Here is a 24,356-nt window from a genome sequence, read left to right on the forward strand (position 1 = left end):
TAACCTTTCCAATCCTACGATCTTAACAGTGTACTCTCAAATTTGATTAACGGCTTCGAGCGCATTGAAACGGATCGATTTGGACTCGATTCGAGTTTCGGGCGTTTTATCACGAACCACGGTTTAGTTTGATATTTAGTGAAACAAAGCTCGTATAATTCTACGCTTTTTTAAGGGTTCTGATTTGGAGTGTTAATTTAAGTTATACGACGATGACGTCAGGCAAGCGGAAAAAAAAGAACTCGAAAATATCATGAATCAGCTTGCTTGACCGTAAATGAATTATTTGTAACCCAATTAGCCAAAAGGTTGATAGGGGCTGAACTATGGGTATATCGACTAAACAGTTACAGCGTGGCTGTTTCGGTGTCTTTGAATAGAAAGATTGCACCTGAGTGTCAATGCTAATTCTGTACGTGACCGTGACATTGTAGTAATTTTAAAGTGAAAAAAATGTTCTTTATTGCATTTTCAGGCCGGTATTCAATTGAAGAAAACAAAGGAAAACTGATTCAGAGTCGTACTGCGTGTTCGATACAAACTAACTGGATTTTAGGCTGAGTCAAGTTTTGAAGTTCGGAATAGCAGCTATTGGCTCACTATACTGTAGTAGAATTTCTTGTCCATATCAGAATGTGTGTCGGCGATCTGCGGCCCTGTGTCCTAGCGGAATGATAATATACCTTATCGGCCAATATTTTAGCGTGTGCGGTTGTAATTATGGAGAGGTAACCAACGTCCCAAATGAAACAGTCGACGAATACAACTTTTATAGAACAAGTTCGTACACTCATGATAATCATTTAACGAACAGGAACTTTGCTCGCCTTATGAGACTTCGTATGCCTCTCATTGTACAACAAAACTCAACGGTAGCATTGATCAGTACATCCGAATAGCAATCGAGGGTCTCGAGCAAAAACTAAAATCAATGGTAATTTTGTATAATTCCCTTCTCCTCCTTGTCTGTCTGTCTGTCTGTCTGCCGGTATATCTGCCCCCTCCCTGTGCGCCAGCATACCCATTGGACATGTTTGTACACTTTAGTTTTGGACTGTATTTCTTTGTGTCCATGTCTTTCTCAAACTGTTTCTTTTATTCTCTCTCTATCTCCTATTTCATTTTTTTCAGTTTGCGATGATTTCAAGCGCTGACTGTCTTTTCTCAACAGCAACTTGAAATTTCCCGCCATTGTCTGTCTGTCTGTCTGTCCATCAATCTGGCTAGCCGTAGGTCTCTAGCATGACCGATGCAATTGTGAGAGGAAACGAACAAATAAACGAATTTCCCGCATTTTCTCGGGTCCTCTTACCTGACTAAATGCAGATTTTAATGGATATTTCACAACGCAAACATTGACGTTGGGTTCGAAGGACTTAATACTTAAACGTCCCGTTACATTTGATGATAGCGCTGATCCAAGGGAAACAGGTTTACATAATCTGATCATTGTATCCCAAATTACCCTTCGATGTCGGAAGTTGCTCGAAATGTAAGTAAGATTTTCAACGAGTTTCCACAGCAACAAATCGTAAAGGTAAACCCACCTTACAACTTAATTAATTCATAAGGTGTTACACTTATACGATACGTCTTAGTACGAATTTCTGAGCGAAAACTGATCCCTACGCTAAGGTTGTTTCACCACGGCTGCGTAAAATACTCTCAATGAGCTTTTCTTAAGATATAAGTCGCCCAATTGTGTTAGATATCGAATATTCTGAACAGTTTGGTCTTCAAATTATAATGCGTTGCACACTGACGACAAGATGCATAAGCTTTAAATATTACGATTTTCAACCTCTTTTCGTTTTTACTTCAAACTTGAAAGTTAACTCTTCAACGGCGAATAATGGCGCCAAAATGTCGATAACTTTTCACAGACAGACAGACGAACGGTGCTCTATGCACGGAGGCTATGGATTTCTGACGCATTCTTGACAAGTAAATCGACCTTGTCCACGAGCCATGTTCAGCTTCGCCTCCGCGTTCAGGTACACCTTTTGCCGAGCAGCTGTACGAGTTCGTTTGTACGCAGTGGAAGTAAAGACCGACGTTGCTCTCACGTACCTCGCAGATGACGAGCCGAATCCCACGTAATGATCGCCTCAGTTCAATCCGCATAGGCGTCAAAGAATCATTTCATAACGTGAAATCACCGACGGGAGGGGGAGGGGGGTTACTGGACATTGTAACCTGACAACTAATAGAGTAGAAATCTAACTTTACTTGTTTTATGTTATGCTCTCCCTCCCCTCCTCTCCTTTCCCTCTTAATTTTTCCTCTTTCTCTTGGTTATAAACAAACGTCTCTTACTAGAACGCACTTTCTTTCGATACATATTTACCTATTATAAAACAATATCACAAAGCTATGGATCAATACTAATTTCCTTTTGTATTCCTATATGTCAGTTCCACTGGCAATCGATGGTGGAAATTGATGCTTTTGTTTTAACCGGAGGAGGTCTGTTCATCTTGCATTGTTTTTGATCGCAATGAGTGAATGAAATGCATTCAACGGCCGTGATGTGGGCACTGAACCGTGGGGAGCGGCGGTTCGTCACTATCGATCGATGAATGTTTGTTTTTTGAATAATCGTGTGTATTATTGCAATAGCCGAGCCCATACTGAACCGGATATCTCACATACAAAATTCAAAGTTGTAACCATGTAAAAGGGGTGATAGGAGCATGACTACTTAACTACTATGAAGGACAGTAAACTGTACATGTGATCTTAATATTTTCCTTAATACCAATGTACATAGCGCAACAAAACTCCATTGCTTATTATTAAGTTTACATTGCACAGCCATAAAGTGCGCATGAGTGTTGAAAAAGAAATTATTTTGTCCCGAGGATTTTGTAATGGGGTGTCATGAGAACGCTAAACTGCTGGAAAATCTCAATAATTGCCCGTAAAAACTGTGAATATTAACTGTTTCCATTATTTCATAATATGGACGAGTGAGTCGCATTTTATGACATTTTGCGACGGATGGCATTTCCGTAACTGTTGATTTGTTCATCACGCAGACAGGAAGATACCTTTAATAGGCTGTATTTGATATGAGTGTCCTGAAATGCTAATTAAAACAAATCAGAAAGCAAAAAGTTCGGCTTAATATACATCCAATTATCCACTTTAAGCAAATATGAAGTGTTCTGTCTTCGTTAAGCTCTGCTTTTTATTTCTGTAAACCTCACATCTTTGGATTCGATCATATTTGGAGTCGGTATTTTTCAATAGCTAAAGGGACTAATTGCTTTGAATGTATTTGATAATTTTAAAATGACATATATTGGCGGTTGACAACAAAGAAAGTATCTATTCATTACAGCGTTGCGACCTCATACAAACAGAATCGTTACGTGTTTTGTTCTGCATAGACTCTAAAAATAACACCGCGCTTTCGGAAATTGCACATCTTCAATTACTTGTGCGGCCATCACCGGAACGACTTGAAGCGACTTCTTTTGATGTCAAATATTTTTGAAGTTTTTGACGAGAAAGTTGTCGAGAATGTAATTCAGTTGGAAAGGACGTGAATTTTCTTTGATATTGGATTCGTGGTTACACGATTGCTTTGTAGTTTCAGCCTATCCTAATTTTACATTGCGATTGACTGTTTCTTTACATCTTTCCGGGGCTTCATCCAAATTCTATAACCATTATAATTTCTAACAAAAACCCACGAGGAGACCGTCAAAGAAGAAGCACGAACTGAGCCTGAATCTACTCCGATATGGGATTTTTTGACAATACTTTGCAATACTATTCCTATAATCAGTTACATGCTTGGTATGGGTTTGTTCACACAATTATATCATCTACAGCTTCACTCGAAAATTAACCCATCCTTTTGGCGGGAATTGCAGAAAATGCAGACGATAAGATAGAAGTCAATGGCCACTGGTTAGATACAAGTAGGATAACGAGGTGTTCGTGTCAACGACTATGTTTAAGATTGAGCTTTTCTGTTCTCGTAGCTCTAATAGGCTTCATTCTTTGCCAGGAACAGGTCAAGAATATGACAGCTTAGAACATACAGTCATCAAAAATCGCCACTCTCAGGCTTAATCCCTGGGCGGTAACATTACACTTTTTCGAGTTTCAGAGAAGCAGTAAAAAAATTCAGCTTTTAAACAATGTAATCCAACTTTAATCCTCCTCAAGGCGTTGATATTTATCAGAAATAGTTGCTAACTAGGGGTTTGTAGGGATAATTTGTCATATTTTTAGAAAACAAAATACAAGAAACCTTCCCGCCGCTATTTAAAGTTTGTGAATAAAACAAGAACCAGGAAAGCGGAAAAATCCAAAACTGGTATAAATGTTAGCACGCATGGGCATTCATTTGCGTGTCCAGAAATAGCAAAACGCGTGCGCCTGAATCCTTTCGTATCCCCCTTGGCGCGTTAGAGCTTACTTAACGATAGCTGAAGAGAAAAATGGAAATGTCACCTCTATTTGACATCATTATGAAGGAAACTGTCGGCAGAAGATTAGCGTTATTAAGTATCTCCGGGGTCCGAGCATCAGTGGCTGAAGTATTCCTCTTTCCTCAGAGCCTCGTTCTGAACGAGCTTATTTTGTTTAAAAGTCCCAGAGGCCTCCTCACTGTCAGTGATTTTGTCACAGAAGAGTTCTTTCCACGTGAAACATCCATGACGTCACGGCACTGCATCCTAATATCGGAACCCATTCACCTTTTAACACTCTTTAGATTTTGATGGGTTAGACGCTGAGATACGTCAATTTGCACCATAGTTACTGAGAGTGTTGCAATATTGACCTTTCTTCCGGGCAAGTTGTGAAGGTCACGAATTAAACTGTGCTTCGGTCTGTCTTCCCTGAGGGGCTAAATAAATTAACCCTTTCCGACGAATATTAGAACTCGCTGCGTCGTATTTTGCCAATTTCCCTCTTTTTCAAATCGACTCTTTTTGACGTAAATTCGCGTTTAACCTAGAATGGATGATTCCATTAAACTCAGAAGTTTTCCAAACGGAAAAAGACATTTTTTGAGCAAATATTTGGGTAGATAATTACTGCCACGGTTTATTGATGCGGTATTCAAGCACAAAGGACATGATTTCTGAAACTCGAAGTTTTAATGTATTTAGTCTTTGTTTAACTGGAAAGGGCCAGAAGGTCCAAGTTTGATCAGTCGCGATAACCTCGTGAAGTTGTACCTTAAAAGCAAATCAAAAGTGAATACGAGACTTTGCCCGCTTTATGACCCTGTCACACCTCGACGATTTACCAGGCGTACGCCAACGTATAAAAAATTTGGCCGCGAACACGCTGGGCGTACGTCGAATACGTTATGGGAAAGTTTTGTATAAGTTAAGAGCACGCTGAAGCACGCTGGTACCATCGTGTTTCAGCGTCAAGGTCGTCGAAAACTTTTGTGCATGCACATAAAAAAACTTGTCGGCGTAGTATGGTTCATACGTCCTGCACAGGCAGGCCCCAAGTTGTAGGTGGGTTATGCGCTCGTTGACACACGTTCACACACGCTACTTGTAAGTTACTCCTAAGTCGAAATGCGTCGAGATAATTGTCCAGGTACCCAAAACTTATTTTTAACCTATGAGTACGTTATGATGTATACGCCCAAAATTGAAAAATACATCGTTAGTTCAGCAAGCCAGCGTTTCAGAGAAATTTTGGTACGTCGGCATATGCTGGCTAAATCGTAAAGGAGTGACAGGGCCCTTAAGACTCGAGGAAAGACATAGACTACAATGTGGACAATTATTTGAGAATGATGTAGGAAAACAATGAGATATATAGACACACATGCTTGGAAGACGCAAAAGCAACTGGAAACGTCAGAGAGACGGGCGCACAAATATACATACAAACAGATAGACAGACAGACAGATAGACAGATAGATAGATAGATAGACAGACAGACAGATAAAAAGATAAATAGATAGATAGATAGATAGATAGATAGATAGATAGATAGATAGATAGATAGATAGATAGACAGACAGACAGACAGACAGACAGACAGACAGACAGACAGACAGACAGATAGATAGATAGATAGATAGATAGATAGATAGATAGATAGATAGATAGATAGATAGATAGATAGATAGATAGATAGATAGATAAGCAGACAAAGAGACATCACACGACAGGCGGGTAGACTAACAGACAAGGTATTCAGAAGACGGTTTCGAAACATAACGTTGTACTTTTTGGTTGAAACATTCCGGTCACACAAAACTACCTGCTGCTTGCAAATACTTCTGCGGAGTTTGTATTCTACGCGGATGTATGTTTTTCATGAATATGTCTTTTACCCCAAAACAATACAAATTACTGCTGACGGACTTGCCATCAGTGAATAGTGGTGTTTTGACCGGGAAAGAAATCTTCAGAAAATCTGATTAGCCAAATGCATAACGCACAGAATACGAAAGTACACAATCGGACAGTTTGTAAATTGGTCGTCTAAAAGCTTGTTCGATATATCGAGTTCGGGTGTATAACCTGTCGACCAGCAGAGATTTACATCTGCGTTGTCATGGATACGGAGCCCATCATCACATGAATCAATTATGGCGTTTAGGATATCGATAACCCAAATGCAATTCATCTGGTGCACACAATGTTTGTTACCACTCATTTATGCGCCCGAAGAAATTTAAAAGCATATCCAAGACTTGCCAGAGTTTGTGGCATTGATTACGGCCTGTTGCCAAACTGGAGGTTGTTTCTCAAGTTCTCCATGGTCACAACTGCCATGGTTACAACCGGGCAGAAAGATCAGAGCTGTTCGGAATCCGAAAGTAAAGCAGAAAAAATGCCATCTTTGGATTAGAAAAAGAAACCATAAATTGAAGTCTGGAAAAAAATATTTAATATTTAACTACCAAAAAGATATTCTGCTTACTGTCACTCGCAAACCAGCAAATTTGGAGGAAGACATAAATAGTTGGAAACATGCATAAATGATATCAAAGATAGTTCTCTATGAGTGTTAATTATTCAATCACTATGTAAGTTTCAGATTAGGGAAACTTGTTCAAGTATTAAGCACATGACCGTAAAATCGCAGATTTGCTGACTGCGATTACGGAAAGCTACGATAGTAAGTCATCTCAGGCGGTAGAAAGGATAAAGCCAGGCGTAAACGGTAGGCAAGCAAAAAAGTCGAACTACTGTAAAAAACAGACGAAATTGAGGGAGTACAGGGGGCGCGAATCCATCTATTTTCCTGATTTTTTTTCGTATGATCGACTTCTTCCATGCAATCCCTTTCAGTCAAGCCCCCACGGGAGTTAAGAAAGTATAAACGGAGCTAATCTCTAATATGAGGCCGGTAGAAATAGGAGGAGTCGGCAAAACTTGGCAAATCGGCTTTGCAGACAACACAGACCCATTTGCCCTCGGGAAACGATTAGATACAACTAGCGCACTATCCTTGTCGTTTTCAATATGGCGGATGGCTTTGCTGATGCTTACTGGCTTACTCACTGGTGGTATAACACTCGTCAGACCCCTGTTGCGGCAAACGCTCCCAGGGCCTGATGCCACTGAACGGAGGTTCGTCGTCATGACAACAGCTTCCTTAAACACGTCGTGTAGGAACGCCTCATGTATGATACACCAAGCTTTCCTAACAGTTTAATCGTTCATTGCATTTTGGTGGAGTGATCGTATTAAAATTTATTTTGATAGTGATTCTGTCTGGTTGTTGAAGATAGAACTTTGGAACAGTACTCTAAACCCCGGAAATTTTGATGGGTTACTTTCATAAAATTTAAGGTGCATCGTTGATTGCGCTGTCTGTGTCATAAACATGGTGGTATTTCTTTCTCTCAAGTTATCAAAAATATTTTTCGGAACAAAGCTCGACCATAACAAGTATATGTCATTCATAACAAATCCATAGACACAATGTACCTCGTTCTCCATAAACTCTCTCTCCCTCTCTCTCAGCCTGCCTGCCTGATGTCTGTCTGTCTCCGACTGTGTGTCTGTCCCTCTCTCTGTAGACAACATGTCTCGTCCTTCGTCGCAATGTCTGTCTTTATGTCTGTCTGTCTCTGTCTGTCTGTCTCTCTGTGTCTATGACTGTCAAATTGTCTTTGTCTCTGTCTTGCTCTATGTTACTCTGTCTGTCTGTCTGTCTGTCTGTCTGTGTCTGTGACTGTATAATTATCTCTGTCTGTCTCTGTCTTGCTGTCTGTCTGCCACTGTCTGTCACTGTCTGTCTGTCTGTCTGTCTGTCTGTCTGTCTGTCTGTCTGTCTGTCTCTGTCTTTGTCTCTGTCTCGCTCTGTCGCTCTGTCTGTCTCTGTCTCTCTATCTCTGTCTCTGTCGGTCTCTGTCTGTCTGTCTGTCTGTCTCTCTGTCTGTCTGTCTGTCTGTCTCTGTCTTTGTCTCTGTCTCGCTCTGTCGCTCTGTCTGTCTCTGTCTCTCTATCTCTGTCTCTGTCGGTCTCTGTCTGTCTGTCTGTCTGTCTGTCTGTCTCTCTCTCTCTCTCTCTCTCTCTCTCTCTCTCTCTCTCTCTCTCTCTCTCTCTCTCTCTCTCTCTCTCTCTCTCTCTCTTTCTCTCTCCCCCCACTCTTACCTGATACTCAGAGAGAGTTGATAGAATATTCACTGTTCTATCGGAGTATCAACAAATAACCCCGACGGCATCATACTAAGCATTGACCTTTTGTCTTTTTGGGCTAAACAAATCATGCTTACATATTTTCGACAGCCTTTATTTTTATTGATTGTACGGCAAAATGACATAAATTTTTATCGTAATTATGATATTTTCCATTAAACTCACTCGTTAACGTCAGAGAGTCTTTGCAGGTCTTGACCCATCTTGCTTCTCAGCATGTCGCTGAAGAAAATAAATGTTTTAAACTAATCTTGGAAAGCCGATTGTTTGTGCGTCCTTTTTAAGTAATCGAATGACGTGGAGGCTCTTGTCGGAGACACGACAGTTACCAAATACTGGAGCTAATGAGGAAAGTGCAATGGTCTGATAAGGTACTATGTGACAAATACGAAGCGATTTCTACATGTCAAGTATATTCCTATAAAACTCCTATTTGGCGATGAAGAACAATAATAGTCACACAATATATAAGCAATATTTTGTAGTTAATATGGAAATTAGATATAGTTTTATTAAGCAAAGAAAGTAAGCAATATAAGATATTCACAATTTCTTGACTTACGGGTCGTGACTGTTATGATGATGCAACCGCTCTTTGTCTTTTTAAGGTAGTCGGGAATGATGGACATGCGTAAAGTTTGCAGATGTCAAGAAAACTCGATGCCGCTACACAATTGCACACAAATTATATTTGAGTCCTGTAACCGAGGGCAAAGCATCATTTGCTTTCTTGAAGAGCTAATCCAAATCATGTAATCCTAGATTAACAGATGGATTAAGGATGAACGCACAACAGGCAATAATAATTTGTGCCGTGATAGTTCAGCTGTTGTCATGTGTTTTCATGACGTATTCAGAATGATTTATATATATATATATATATATATATATATATATATATATATATATATATATATATATATATATATATATATATATGGTAAAATGCTTAATACAATCAGCTCGAAAATCTAGGGTACATAGTAAATGTAAGTATTGAAGAAACGCTTAACGGAGCTCTATTCTTTGTGGTTTTTTTAAGTTCAGCCTTTAGGAAAACAGTGGCAGAACTTGGAAGTACAGTCGAAGGATAATGAAATATCAGTGACCCCATTACGATTATGACTTACATGTGTATCTTCAAAAGTCGGCAGGCATAAGTTGCCGCAGCTAGCGTAGCTTGTGTTTCATTTGACGAAGACCCAAATTAGTGAGAGGTGTTTATACGGTTACTTGAGGGAGAATTCGAGCTCATCCATCGTCGGTTGTAAGCAACGGTGGAGATACAGTGCATCTTTAAGGCTAGATTACGCGGCTCCGTGACACTCGGCTTTACTTCGTCATCAAGAGCGTTCAAACAACAGAGCCACACATGTAATTTTGAATTTCTAATGCCAACTCTTTTGAATATTTAATTACATTCTTATCTCTTTTTAAGCTAGTACAATAAAATATGCATCATGTACACATAATCGGAAACTTACGGGAACTGTTAAGGTCAACTTCTGCCATGCACAGATCTTTCACAACACGACGCAGTGTGTGCATACACGCGTCTGTGTGCGCTACCACTATGTACGCTCTCATAGAGACATTCGCGCTTCTTCCTTCTTGCGATGAACTATAAGATTCTACTGTTAAAACGTCTCTTGTGGATTTGCCATGAAATAGAATCACAAGTTGCTATGGATCGATGCCTTAGGCGTTAACACTCATCAAAATCGGTCAGATTTGCGCACGGATGCCGAGGTGTGTCAATGGTTGACGCGACAGAGTTCAATAGAATTTCACACTAAGATACCCCGGCCAGTTTTGTCTCCCTTGCCATCTGAAGTTCGCGGTCAAGTTAATCTAGTAACTCGATTTGTAATCAAAACCAATGTTGCCATCTTTTGTCTTCAACACTCTTCTGCCGCTTAGGGCAGTTTCATTCAAACCCACTGCGGCTGAGCGTACGAAGTATATTTAGATTTTTTCGGACCCTGATCTAAACTTCTTCACAAGGGTTTTGCAAAAATCAAATTGATTCAACACCCGTCCTGTTCGACAGTTTGATTAGCGGCTTCCGCCACTTGCTTCACGACAAAGGGTGTATAACGATTGTTTGAACAACAAATGCGCATATGATCTTGAACAAAACACGGAAAACACCGTTCTCTGTGAAATTGTTTACCAAAGGTCACAATCTCCTTCTGTGTCCATTACTCAATTAACAGCAAAACTAATTAGATGTTATAATTAAACCGTACGTCAGGTCTGTCGACAAGGCTTATCGACCCCCGTCAAGTGACTCTTAAATGTTTCGTTTCATACGTAATTTTTGGATCACAAAAGCATCCGGGATTTTTTCCTGGAAGAAATTAATTAATCAAAGGGTAATGATTGCGACCTTTCACATTTAGATATAACGCTTAAAAAATATGTTGTCATCAAAAGTGTTTATCAAAGTGTTTTACCACGCCCTGAACTCAACTTCAACATGGTTCTGTGTTCATAGAATCTAGAGTGGTGATCTAGCAAAATTCTTATTGATCCGGACAACAGAAGTTTGCGTTTGCGCACCCAAACACTTAGTGCATTTATGTACCTTACGTTTCATACAGAGGACACTCTATACGGCGCTGCGCTATATAGAGAGTGTGGCTTTGACGTTAAGAGATGAATTTATACGTTATCAATAGTTACAGCAGTTTGACCTCTGTGTCATGTTTATGTTTTCCCAACTTTTTTTTACCGAATGTGTCTTGATAACTGCGATAAAATCTTACCCGGGACCATCTCCTTATTAATTTATGCAAAATACATGTAGCGATTTCCCGGGTGAACACAAGCTGGGAAATCCATAGGCTAATTTCTAGAGCCGCAGGGTCTCTAAGGGTGTACTCTATGCATATATTACATTGTTCGGGTGCGACGGACGTGTCTGCCTTCATTGAGTTAAAGATGGAACTTGCGTGCGATAGAACTTCCCAGGGCCATTTCAATCACTTATATGATAAATTGCCTGTCGCTGAACGTGTAATGGTCCGTACAAGTGTTTATCGATGTTTCGGTGGTTGAACAGTGGCTGATTTGTGATCTGAATCTGGTCTGTGGGGTGTTAAGCCATACAAACTTTTCCTCGTCAAGTGTTATTTTACTTGTTACATCTTCAAGTTGTTGCCCATTGTTTAATCTTGAACTTTGCACAATTGGCATATTTTGAACATAATTCCGTTACAAGGTATGTGTCGCGGTTATTGCATCATGCTTTCACATTGTGTTGTCGTGTTTTACTCGAGAAGACTGCGCTCCGCGCCTTAAATGTTCTTGCCTTCACTCAACTCTATGTTAGTATTAGCCATTTTCAAGTTTTTGTCTTTTCTTTTGGGCTACATAGCTGAGAAGTTTTCTTTTGCTTATTCAGACGACATGACTCAAAATAATCAAATGTAAAATTACCGACATCCTATCTCATCTAAATGCTCGGCTGCGGGGTCTCGTAGATTGCGAGATTTGAAATGTATCTGAATGAACGATATTATCATCCAGGAATCGTCACTTGGACCACAGCCAAAGTCGCACTTCATCACCAACTCATTACACTTGTTCAAAAGAGCTGCTCCTCTTCCAGTTCCAGCGAATAAAAAACATGACAGTTGACAACATTCATCTCTTAATTGAAGGTACATTGGATATGACCGAAAACGAAGGTATTCCATTCGACGAAAACCAACTTGCAGGCCGGGGACAATATTTACGCTATTCCGTAATATTCTACGACTACAAAACAATTCGCAAAAAAAAATGTGAAGTCAACATGATATCGTAGATCAGAGGAAAATTTTGTTATTTAATATGGCCCATATTACCCTTAAATCCATCGTGATAAAACGTAATTGTAAAGCAAAGCGAATCGACTGATTTACAATCTACAGTGACATTTAGAGTGATGTACGGAACGCCAGAATCAAGTGTCGCCTTCTTGCGGAAAACAGGAGTGCCCGTGCTAAACATTAGAATCTCTTTCCGGATGTTTGCATTACCTTAAATGGGAGTCGAGATTAATATAAAGCGACTCGTAAAATATGGGACGGTGCCAATGATATGGGATATTCCATTTAATGATGATAAATGGGGGAGGAGGCATGGACTGTCATCGTCTTTGTAATCCCATTTGATCACAATCAATTTGGTAATTGTTACGACTGACACTGGTCCAGTTAATTCTCTCCAAATTTACACTCTGAGAATTCGTGTCAAGCATGAATAAAGGCTGGACATTCTAACAACTAGCTCGCCTCCCCACCGAAAGCAAGGCCCTCATCAGGGTCTTCAACTTGAAACAAAGTGGGGGAGTCAAGACTGGGTGCCGGTGTGCTTCCGTAGAAATTACTGGTCCTCTCGCTGTCGGGGCGCACCACACCGGACGTCGCGTAAAAAGCACCTCAAACCACTGATTGCAAATGAAATGAGACACTGTTCGCGTGTTCGCCGATTCCTGACGGGAGTCAGCCAGTGCCATCGAAGTAAAAGATAATCCTATTACGCTGCTAAATGGCCGTGGATAGGAAACCGAGGAGCCACATGAGAAATAGCAACAACGATATGGAGACATCTGGGGTATTTAGTCGGTTAACTATATAATTTCATTACAGATGAACATTAGGCGGCGATTTGCGACGGACTAAAGGCTGCTTTTTAACTCTCGTAGAGCAAGCATTACTAAGCAAATGTTCAAAAGAAAAACGGACTTTTGAGAAGCATCGTGGGGCGAGTCTATGTAAATTTTTACCTTCCACAGTGAGGGAAGTAGTTGAGTATCGAATAGAAAACCACACAAAAATCACGAAAATGGTGGATTTTATTCCAATCTTCGGAGATTAAAATGAGATATTGTCTCGATCCACCATTTTAATAACGATAGAAGCGTTTAAACAAGTATTGCATAGTCCTTATTCGACGTTTTTTTTAAAAAAATTAATTTTCTCTTTCGCATTATCGAGAAACAAAAATGTTGACATAAAATTAAACAAGCGATGCTAAAAGGCCAAGCTCTTATCTGTGAGAAGCTCGTATTGACGCGTATACGCTGTCTAACAAATACATGGTGGCGAAAAGTCAACTCAATACAATAGCGGCGATTCGTGCAAATACTAATACATAGGGCAGCGAGCACACAATAATTCAAAAAGAAGGAAAAGCGGACCCTTTGGAGGAAAACACCTCGATCGATACAGCCAAACTAAGAAAGGGAAAGAGCCTTTCACATGTCAGTCCCCCTGATGATTATACATTTTTGGAGGTAGAGCGAAAACTATCCACATTCATCGTATCACTTTCCCTTTACGCGTTGCCATCACGCGCAGTGTTGAGAGAATGGAATATGAGACGGTTGATTACACGGATCGATTCCCAGTCAAGTTGCGATGACACCTAGTCGGTTGTAATATTGTCTCAAATTCGGCAAGGCAAAGCAAAGCAAGGCCTGAGATTTTAAACTTTTTTTTTTCAATCAGTCGACTGTGACAATGCACTTTTGGAAACCTATCATAAAAGCAAGTGTTGACATTAATTCTTGTTCGCTCGACAGTTTTCATGAATATTCTGAAATATGAACGGCAAGCTACGTGTGTGCTGGCGACGACAGATTTTAGCTGGTTCTCTTTTAGTGAGAAAAGCCTCCAAATTCTATGTCGCACCATATACCCTCTGAAGTCCAATACAGACCAAGGTCCTTAAACTACATAATGGCACACCTCTGGCATAGGGTGCGGGGCCGATCATAACTACTATCGGCATTGTTTAACGTCATTGTGAACGATGGAAAATCACGAATACTGCCCCTTACCTTGATATTTGGGTATCTTTTAGCAGTCACAAATTTTAAAAATCCACCAGGGCGTACAGAGTCCTCCTCACAACTTAGACCTGGAGAAGCTGACGTTTCTTGAACAGTATCGTTTGAACTAATGACAAAAGTAAGCACTTTTAGTTTGGCTTTTATACCCGGGGAGAGTGTTTGCGCTACGACTGCCGGCCCACGTGAGCCTTCCATTGTCAGATTTCGCTGTTAATCAGTTTATGCCCTCCCCCAGAAGCCAGTCCGCGTTGAACTTTGTAATCCCGCGAGACTCTGGGCCTATGCCTCATCGCAACCCGAGTGTTTGCACTGTCGCCATGGCTACTCGAAACTGCGACACGTCATCGCGGCCCTGCCCGTTCATTGGTTGGTCTCTAATGCACAAACAAATCGGTATTTCAGTTTCACTGGTCGTGCATCGCTTCTGGGTCGTCGCAGGGGCGGAAATAAAAGGCTGTTTAATCCAATTAATCCGTTTCGTTGGTTTGATAACGGCGTTGACGTGAGCGAGAGAGCCAGGGCCGAAACGTCCGGCAGACCCGACAAGGCAATCGCCGCCTTTGATTCAGATGCGGTTACGGATGCTGTCAAAATGAGTTTACCGGAGAGAAAATTTGTCAATTTTAAAACTCTGCAACAATTATGATGATATCCCACGAAACGCTGTTCGAGAACCGACAGGACAGAACAGGTTCCCGGAAACTTGAGGTAAATCCTTCTATCCCGTGCCACATCTGGCAATGGGATAAGGTTACTAACATGGAACCATAAAATTTCACAACGCGTCTCTACACACAAACATTATAGGTAGCTATAACGCCAAGGGTTAATATTTTGTTTTTTTAAATAAAACTCACCGTTAAGTTAACGTAGTTTCCCGTTTCCTTTTACTCAATAGTAATGGATTAAAAATCTGCCTGAACTTTTGCCCGATAAGTACAAGAAGAGGCGAATGCTATTCTCGTAACCGGTAGGTGAACCAAAAGTTCGCAGTAAAATCGCTTTATTTTGTCATGGTCAGCCACAAATCCCACCATTAAACTAAAATAACGAATAATTTTTATGAGTTTTACATGCATAATCTTCCCAGTGAGATAGGAAATCAGTATACTCAATCATATCCGAGGTTTTCTTGAGATGTCTCGGGAAGAGAATTTTTAACAGGGCTTTCTTCTCGTGTATGTATTTTGGTATCGTTGTTTTGCGGACAAACAATGTGGAAAGGTTGCCGTCCTTATACGTTGAGCATTGAGAAGGCGTTGACACCGGATACTTGAGAATTACACAATTGTGAAATATTCTCTGCACGTGTGTCAAGAATAATTTACTTTTTAAAAAATCAGCTTTAAATTCTGTGCACCCTCCACCGCAATAATGTATTTTCTAACAATGTGAGTGCATGCTTGACGCCACCTAATATAGACGGCATCTGATGGTTTCATCCCCGCGAGATTATGTAACTCTATTGGCAGCACCATGTGGAACAAACTCACAAAGTAACTCACCAGTCGGGCTTTCTGACAAATTCAGAATGTAGAACTGAAGATCGACGTTATTACACGTGAGGAACACTGATCTCTCATTCTAAAGTGGCGTCAACAAATTAAATATGTCCCACTCTCCCTGGAGTTAATTCTCGTAACACGACTCCAACACCGAAATGTTAACCAATTTCTGGTCAGCCTATTCTAGGTGACAAAGGAAAAATTTTCTGCGCAGTGGCAGTACTATCATTAATAGTCCTCCGTGGCATACACTATCAACACAATTTACAATTTCACATAACCTTGCTCACTGCATATATCGACAGGGGATGTTTCACGGAGATCCCAGTCCAATCAAATCGATCTCAATGACAGATCAAGTAACATAAAAACCTCTTTACGTTATCTACAACTATGGAACTGAACAATTTTATGAAAAAAGACCCTTAATATGCAGTTTTTGAAATGACTAAATGGCAGTAATTTTCCTTAATCGGAGCTGATTGCTGTCAGTCTGAGAAATATTGTACGCGCCCCCAAGCAAAAATTAAAGATCTAAACTTTTCCTCAAACTTTCTTAAGGAAACTTTAAACAAATCTCTTTCAAGCCCAAGGAGAAAAGTAAAGGGTCGTCATGGAAATTTTAGTTCTAGAGATGTAAGTACCCTAAAAGTGACTGATTATTTCGCAATTCAAAATGGCCGCCATCCCTGTGTTAACTCTATATAGGGGAAGTTTAATGTTCCATTTCTCGAAAGACGACTTGATAGTGAACACTTATCTATTTATCATCTTCAAAATGAGTCCACATACAAAATCAGCATAGCGACAAACTTTTGAAGAACCTTTGAGGTTGAATATCTGTTCTCGAGGCGCAGTCACGGTTCAGTCTGAGAATCAAACGACAGTCAAACCGATTCGGAACTAAAGCGAAATATAACTCTTTTGTCTCCCGCCACTCAAACAAATTCAAATTCATGCAGTAACGAAGTTGTGAGTGCTTATTTACTGAGACTCACTCAGACAAAATATCTTGTTGATTCTGATAAGCAAAATATTCTCAAAAGATATCAATATATGTTCAGTGACAGCGGCTTTTAGAAATTAAAAGGGGTGTAGATAGATAATTATATCACAGACACTGTCAAACAGATAGACATTCAGGCAGGCTGATAGATAGATAGATAGATAGATAGATAGATAGATAGATAGATAGATAGATAGATAGATAGATAGATAGATAGACAGACAGGCTGGCAGTTAAGTAGGTGGGTAGATAATATGCTTTAAAAGCAGAACTGTGCAAAGGTTATTACCAGTTCCTAATTTAAAGCTAACTTAACGCGATATTCTTGCATCCAGTATTGATTTTTAAGAATTTTGCAACGCTATAGACACTGGATTCCCGAAAAAACCATTTTGACGTCTAATTAGGGAGAATTTATTGGTGCATGTCAATTGCAGGAGGAGTATCAATGTCACAGTGACGTATTACACCGATTTTGAAAAATTCCTTAACAAAACATTCTAGCCTTAAGCCAATGGAGTCATCAGTCACAATACAGTTACGGCCATACAAAAAATGCACTAAAATACGTCATGTCGAATAAGGTAAATTATGCTTTTTGTACAATGACAACAGAAGCGGGTACCATGTGGAGCGTTCATAGTCATACCATGCTGTACAAGGACACGTGCATCGTATATTTTAGCAGGTGTATGTGATTTAAACTGGGCAAGAGAAAAATGAAAATATTTCAATTTTTTCCGACAGGCAGAAGCTTGGATACTTGTAAGATTTGAAGATTGGCTGATCGGGTTTAAAATGACTTTTAGTGTTGCAAGGGATTTGAGTTTCAGTGTGACATTTTTATTGAAATATCACTAAACACGCGAACTATCCTGAATAGAAAGAAAGTGAAAGAGGAGAAAGAAAGAAATTAGTTTAAATTTCAGTTTACTTGAATCGAACTGCACATACTGCGAAAGACATGTATCACAATTGAGAAAAACGCAGTTTTGTTGGGGTTTTTTGCCGCCATGAACAAACGCCACACTTATGACGCACTCGCGTACGCATGCGTGCGTAAACGTGCACAATAGGGCGTAGACATTGATGTATTCGTCTCTAACTAGCTCTGATGATACACCGGAACAGCTATGATTCACCAATCAATCTTTGCTATCAGTGAGTCAAAGTCACGCGCCATAAATGTTGAACAGGATGTTAAACTTGTTGATAGCCGCGATAAGAGGCTTGACTTTCGACATGGAAATAATAAGCGACAATGAGAAATCTAGATATCGCCTTCGCTGACAAAGTGGTTTCCAAAATGCACATACCTGACAATAAGTTACGTATTTTGTTTAAAAATTAGCACTTACCATTTTTCTTAAACGAAAACACTTTATCATTTATCAGCCAACGACCCGCTTTCTCCTTTGAACACAGTATTGTATTGCACTTTGAAAAAAAACCCCACGCGCATTCTTGTTATTTCATATCAGAGGAAATGAAAATTCTTCTGTTACCAATGGTTTTGTCTTTTATTCTATATACGGTAGAAAGGTATTTTGAGTGACGTCGACAGTAGAACTCACAATACGATGACGTAATTGGCAAGTTAAAACACGTCATCGTTACGGTTCATAATGATGACCCAGTACTGGAGTGTGGAACTTAAAAAATTACAAGACCTGTTTTGGAGGTGTTTTAGACGGTGTATGAGTCTAAACAAGTATTGTCACTTCTTTGCGGAACTAAATGAGCGACTTCCAACATAAACTAAACTGGCTTCATTCATTTACAATGAACAGATAGATGTTGCAAGTGGTCACCGCACTGGATGAGACAGCGGTTTAACAGCTGTATTTGAGATTTTTCCTTTAATATGGAGCAGTACTCACTATAAATTTCTATTTGCCAAGGGAGGATGTCTAGCAATGTCTACGTCCGTCAAAACATGACACTTAATATTTATGCCATCAAGGGCATTCCAGTCGTTATAGGTAGTTTTACTGTTCTAAAAGTTTTCCCGCCAAGAATGACTGAAGAGTAAACAAGCATACGATTCATTTCACCTCATATCTTTTATCGTAAACGCACGCGCGTTATCGGCAACCAGGCGTAACTTTTGTCTTATTAAAAATCAAACGGTTCTGAAAAAATCTATGCAGATAATCTCGTAAGAATCGGCACGTGGATACCCTTTACTCTTTTTTTGTAATAATCTTACAAATATTTTATATTTCTAAATATACATAACATCACTGACTGAATGAATGGTGATTTTTCAACAAGTAAAATAAAAAAAACTGGAACGAAGTTCATTTTATTTGCATGAATTTACATCTCGTGAAAGGCGCCACGTTTAATTTTCATATGTGAAATAAAATATTTACAATATATGTATCTTTAGGCTTAGTCTGTGAATTGATAATATGAAACTTTTCCGATCACGTACATCAGATCAAAATATTTTTGCCCTCGCGGGCATGAATCCCACGTTCTGCGAGATTTGTTTTTCGTGAAAGTCGAAGATACAGTCATCGATCGATACGAAGTTTTTTGATAAATAGTGACACTTACCCCCAACTTATTACCCTTAAGACGATGGCAAATGTGAGCTTTGAGAACCTCTGTTGACCGCAAAGAGCTTTTTTACAAGACACTGTGAACGATTCTCGTTTTTGAGTGATTCGAAATCCCGTACATTTGACGACGTTTGCACTTTGAAATCCTTAACAGATATCTTCAATGAAATATTCAGTCACTGATATTTTCCCGCCGTTTGACATAACCGATGCGTGATAGTTGCCAAGACAAGCTTACGCATCCTTTTCAAGATAATACGACACTGATATCAGTAATTTTCATATTCCTATTTTTATGACAAGTTCATTATAGACCTGTAAACCGGATTGTCTTTTTCAAGTACAGAATTATACTAGCTTGTGTCCCTTTTCATGAATCCAGAGACCCTCCGAGTCACATTGTGATGCTTTCTATGAAGACGTCTCCTTGCAAGGTTTCAGGAGAAAAATAAAAGTGCGTCCGACAGAGCCAAGTCCAAGTCGTAGGAAGATAGAGGAAAGTCGTACTTCGCGACATTTAGACTTCTTAGTTGTAAAGTTCAGTTCTTTTAAGATATAACGCACCTCGGGGACAGATATTCGGACTCTCAAACTTTCACAATTGTATTCTGATATACCACTTATATATGGGGTTCATTTTAAAGCTCTTGGTGTAAGAAAGCATTTTGCCGGCTTAGTTTTTCGAAATTTGAAAATTTTATTTTTCTCCATAGAGTTAACACACAGATGGCGGCCATTTTGAATTTCGAATAGATATCGATAAATCTTGACTTATTTGTTTCTCTAGTACCAAAATTTGCACGGCGATCCCCGATTTTTATTCTTGATTTGGAAAGTGCATATTTGAAAGATTCCTTGAGGAAAGTTAGAGCAAAAGTTCAAGTCTTTCACTTTCTAGGTGCATACTACCTTAAAGTTTTCATCTTCGATTTTCGTTATATTGCTATCGAGACAATACAATCCCATGGTTCTTGTCGACAGTAAATAAGACTGATTTTTCTGTTCAGTTTGTTTTGACAGCACGTAGTAAATTTTTGGCAGCCCTGGATTGCAGTGTAATACATCTTGCAGCGCAGGGGCGCCAAAGTCGGTACAGGAAAGTACAAATTGCATCGAACCGCATCTATAATTTATATTTTATAGTTCATAAGTTGTATGTCTTCGTTGAAAGGAATAAGTTCGTTAGGACTGCGCATGTGCAAACTCCTTGTCACAATTTATAAACAACCCATGACTGGGTTGACGCAAGTCACAATAGCTGCGTGAAAGTTGCAGGGCATAACATAGATAGACAATTCGGTGATCAGCCTTCGATCTAATCAAGAATGAATTTCAACCACACGTCCTGGTCATATGCGGGGACCCATGTGACCTTTGACCAAAGTGTCGAAGACTCTTGACTCTGGAACTCTGCGTCATGACAACAGGCGACTCAAACACATTCCGAACAAAACTGTTTACTGAACAAAACTGATCCGAACAAAACTGTTTCAGAATTGTTAGATTACAAACTGAGACAGGTTTACTTTCAGAGTGAAGAACTACTATTAAAAAACGTGTGTAGTCCAACTGTTGTGTACAGTAATGTTAACAATATGTTAGTAAATCACAAACAAACTTGTACTCTACCACAAGGTGGTGAAAATGCTAACTAAATGCTCTTACACACGTGACCATTACAGGTTTTGGGATTCAGATTTCGACGAGAACTTGCTTACGTATTACTTATTTGTTTATTTATTTCCCCTACTTTTGCGCGTCACTGAGAGGCCGCGTTTATCTTTATACACAGGAAGTCCCATTGTGAGCAAGGTCGCATTAATGACGTCGGTTACAACAACGAACCATCATATCATCGATCAAACTCCTTTGATCCGCGACGTTCTTTCAATATCGCGACCATTTTTTTAGAAACAGGTGCAAATTGACACGCGCCTCGGTGCCGTGGCTTAGCCGCAGAAATGAAACACATATTTTGCAGTCTCTTAGGAAAATTGTTCAATTATGGAATATGGTATGTTTGGTTCCGGCTTTCGATGAAATCATCCGTTCGCGATACTACAGGGAATTGAAATGTCCTTATTTAACGTTAATGCTTACTCTCATCATTCAAAACACACACAAAAATATCGAATTTTTAAAACAATTTTCCGAGTTACATACTTCGGGACCAAAGCTTCGTCTGTCTTAGTGTGGACATTGTCTCTCTTCAGAAGAAACATATTAGTCCTTATCATTGATCTCAAAACGTCTGGAAGGAATTTATTTCTGGTCATTATTAATAAAAATCTTATTCTAATTATCTGTTTTGCCATAGCTCTCTGTATAATGAACATTTCTGACAGGACAAAGATAAAAAACACTATCTATCATTATATACAACGTTATGCATCAAGGTAGAGCATCGCTAAATTGTTGTTCCCCCATGTTTTATGAAATCTGTAACATAAGCTGAAGCCAAATTTTTGAGGCATAGACGCTTGAATGATGAAATGGCCGATGGACTTTCTCATTCGACGAGTTAGAAAGATTTCGCATGTAATCTGTATAGTTTACATTACATTGACCATATACTTTTAACATGAATTAATCTTTAGCAAGTTGCCGTTTCCTCTTACGTCTATGTAAATTATCTATGCATCCATCTATCTATCTATTTATTTCTGCAGTCTGCCTGCCTACCTACCTGTCTGTCTATCTGTCTGCCTGTGTGTCTGCATGTCATTTCTTACTGTCGTTCAATTTACATCAGTCCACCCACACTTTTACATTCATTCACGAGTTTCAAACTTATCATTGTATCACGCTAACATAAAATTAGGTGTATGTTGGAGAGAGAGAGAGAGAGAGAGAGAGAGAGAGAGAGAGAGAGAGAGAGAGAGAGAGAGAGAGAGAGAGAGAGAGAGAGAGAGAGAGAGAGAGAGAGAGAGAGAGAGAGAGAGAGAGATGGAGGTATATATTCCGTATGACTGTAGCACTTGTCTACCCATAATATCTTTTGCGGTTGAGTCAGGAATAATTGTAAAATATGGCGATGAAAGGTTCGTGTAGACCATAAAACATTTTGAATCGACTCTCTATATTTCAAAAAGCAGCAGTCAAGGTGACTATAATAACGTGGCATCCTGAATGGCAAGAAAATCGTTGTTGAGAACGACGCACATTTTTTGTTATCAAATGTAAAGTTACATACCCGCCCATTACGTTTCTTCATGGACTCATACATCATAGATTTGATGAAAGAGTAGTTTGTAGCACATAGGAATCGAGTTTCATTTTAAATTGGCTATGGCACAACTATAGCTTTAGCAGCAATCGATGTTTTGACTTCGCAAAAAGTTCAAACCGGAGTCAAAGGTCACCCCATTTCATTCGATAATGGCGGGAGATTTCACCAAGAGAGTACTATCATATCTGGCAGAGTGAAGCTGTCGACATATCAGATGTATTTACCCAGAACGAAAGTTCGACATTATACCGCAAAACTCGCGGACGTTGTGAAGTGGCGGAGATAGCTCGTGCTCGAAAGCCTCGCGAGCTACGAGTGCACTGCAGAGGGATTGAACTCAATTCTCGAGATCTTAAGAAGTCCATAATAATATGGCAAGAGAAGTTCGGGATCGTGTCTTTTTTTAAATGCGCCTTCCGTTGCATTCAGACCTATCAACGAAAACGGGTTTACATAGTTACGTCCATCCAACCCTACATGCAATACATACATGCATACATACATACATACATACATACATACATACATACATACATACATACATACATACATACATACATACATACATACATACACACACACACACACACACACACACACACACACACACATACATACATACATACATACATACATACATACATACATACATACATACATACATACATACATACATACATACATACATACATACATACATACACATTATACATACAGAAGTATACAGTGTTCATCATTTGCCACTGCCAACGCAAAAATGTAAGTCACTGAAAAAGTCTCCGTGAATTTTACAATAGACTGTAGGCTTTATGATTTTACTAGGTCATGTGTTTCGTTTTTGGAGTTTTCATTTTGAATAATTGAAGAGAAACACAATGTGAACGTGAGCGTCCGTGGCTTTCTATAGCTCTGCTGATCTTCTTTCAATCTAGCCCAATATTAAGTCGTCAGATATTCTATACCTTACTCAGACAACAAACACAGACAACAAACACAATTATTTCGATGCCCATCGATGGTAGTTCCCGAAGTACCGGTGAAAATCGCTGAGTGCAGTAAAAAGTCATTTATATAAAAGCCCGTAGCATAAAAGCTCCGTATGGAGTAATCGATATTGGATCAAAATACACACGTTCGGGAGTGATTGTAAGTTTAACATTCTCCACGGACAACACAATCATAGTATCAACTTTAGTTCAATTGACGTTTCTCTAGCAGACGTATTGTCACCGAGAAATTACAATTATCAATCACATAGTCTTGTCTTGTGACAGTTCAATACAATTCCAATGCGATGTCGAGGAAAATGGCTGGTAGCGTTCGGTGTCGGAATGTCCCCTGTCTTCGAAAATCACCGTGAAGTCTGCGGACGCGAAATCGTCACTTTGTGGCTGTTCAGCATATATAAGCTGAAATATTGAAATTTGCCAATCTGAAAACGATTGAAATAACTGAAATTGCGATTAAATCTAGCTTAAGAATCCTGTTATCAAATCAATAATTTGCCAGTGATTCCTGCTTCCCATTTCATTTCACATCCGGGCAATACTTGACACGGTAGATG

The 24,356-nt window shown here is 39.5% G+C and overlaps 1 protein-coding gene across 4 annotated transcripts in view; it reads right to left on the reverse strand.

Annotated features, from left to right (window-relative positions):
* Window positions 1-24,356, reverse strand: part of LOC139120082 (uncharacterized) — a 79,288-nt gene that overhangs the window by 25,628 nt on the left and 29,304 nt on the right. The window contains exon 1 of one of the 4 annotated variants that reach the window (XM_070684159.1): window positions 14,474-14,678. The exons of the other annotated variants lie outside the window; for them this stretch is intronic. The gene's annotated coding sequence lies outside the window, so the exon portion shown is untranslated. Of the gene's footprint in view, window positions 1-14,473; window positions 14,679-24,356 lie in introns of those variants that run through there. 4 annotated transcript variants of the gene reach the window in all.

The sequence above is a fragment of the Ptychodera flava genome, chromosome 20 (genome assembly GCF_041260155.1).
Source record: "Ptychodera flava strain L36383 chromosome 20, AS_Pfla_20210202, whole genome shotgun sequence".
NCBI lineage: Eukaryota > Metazoa > Hemichordata > Enteropneusta > Ptychoderidae > Ptychodera > Ptychodera flava.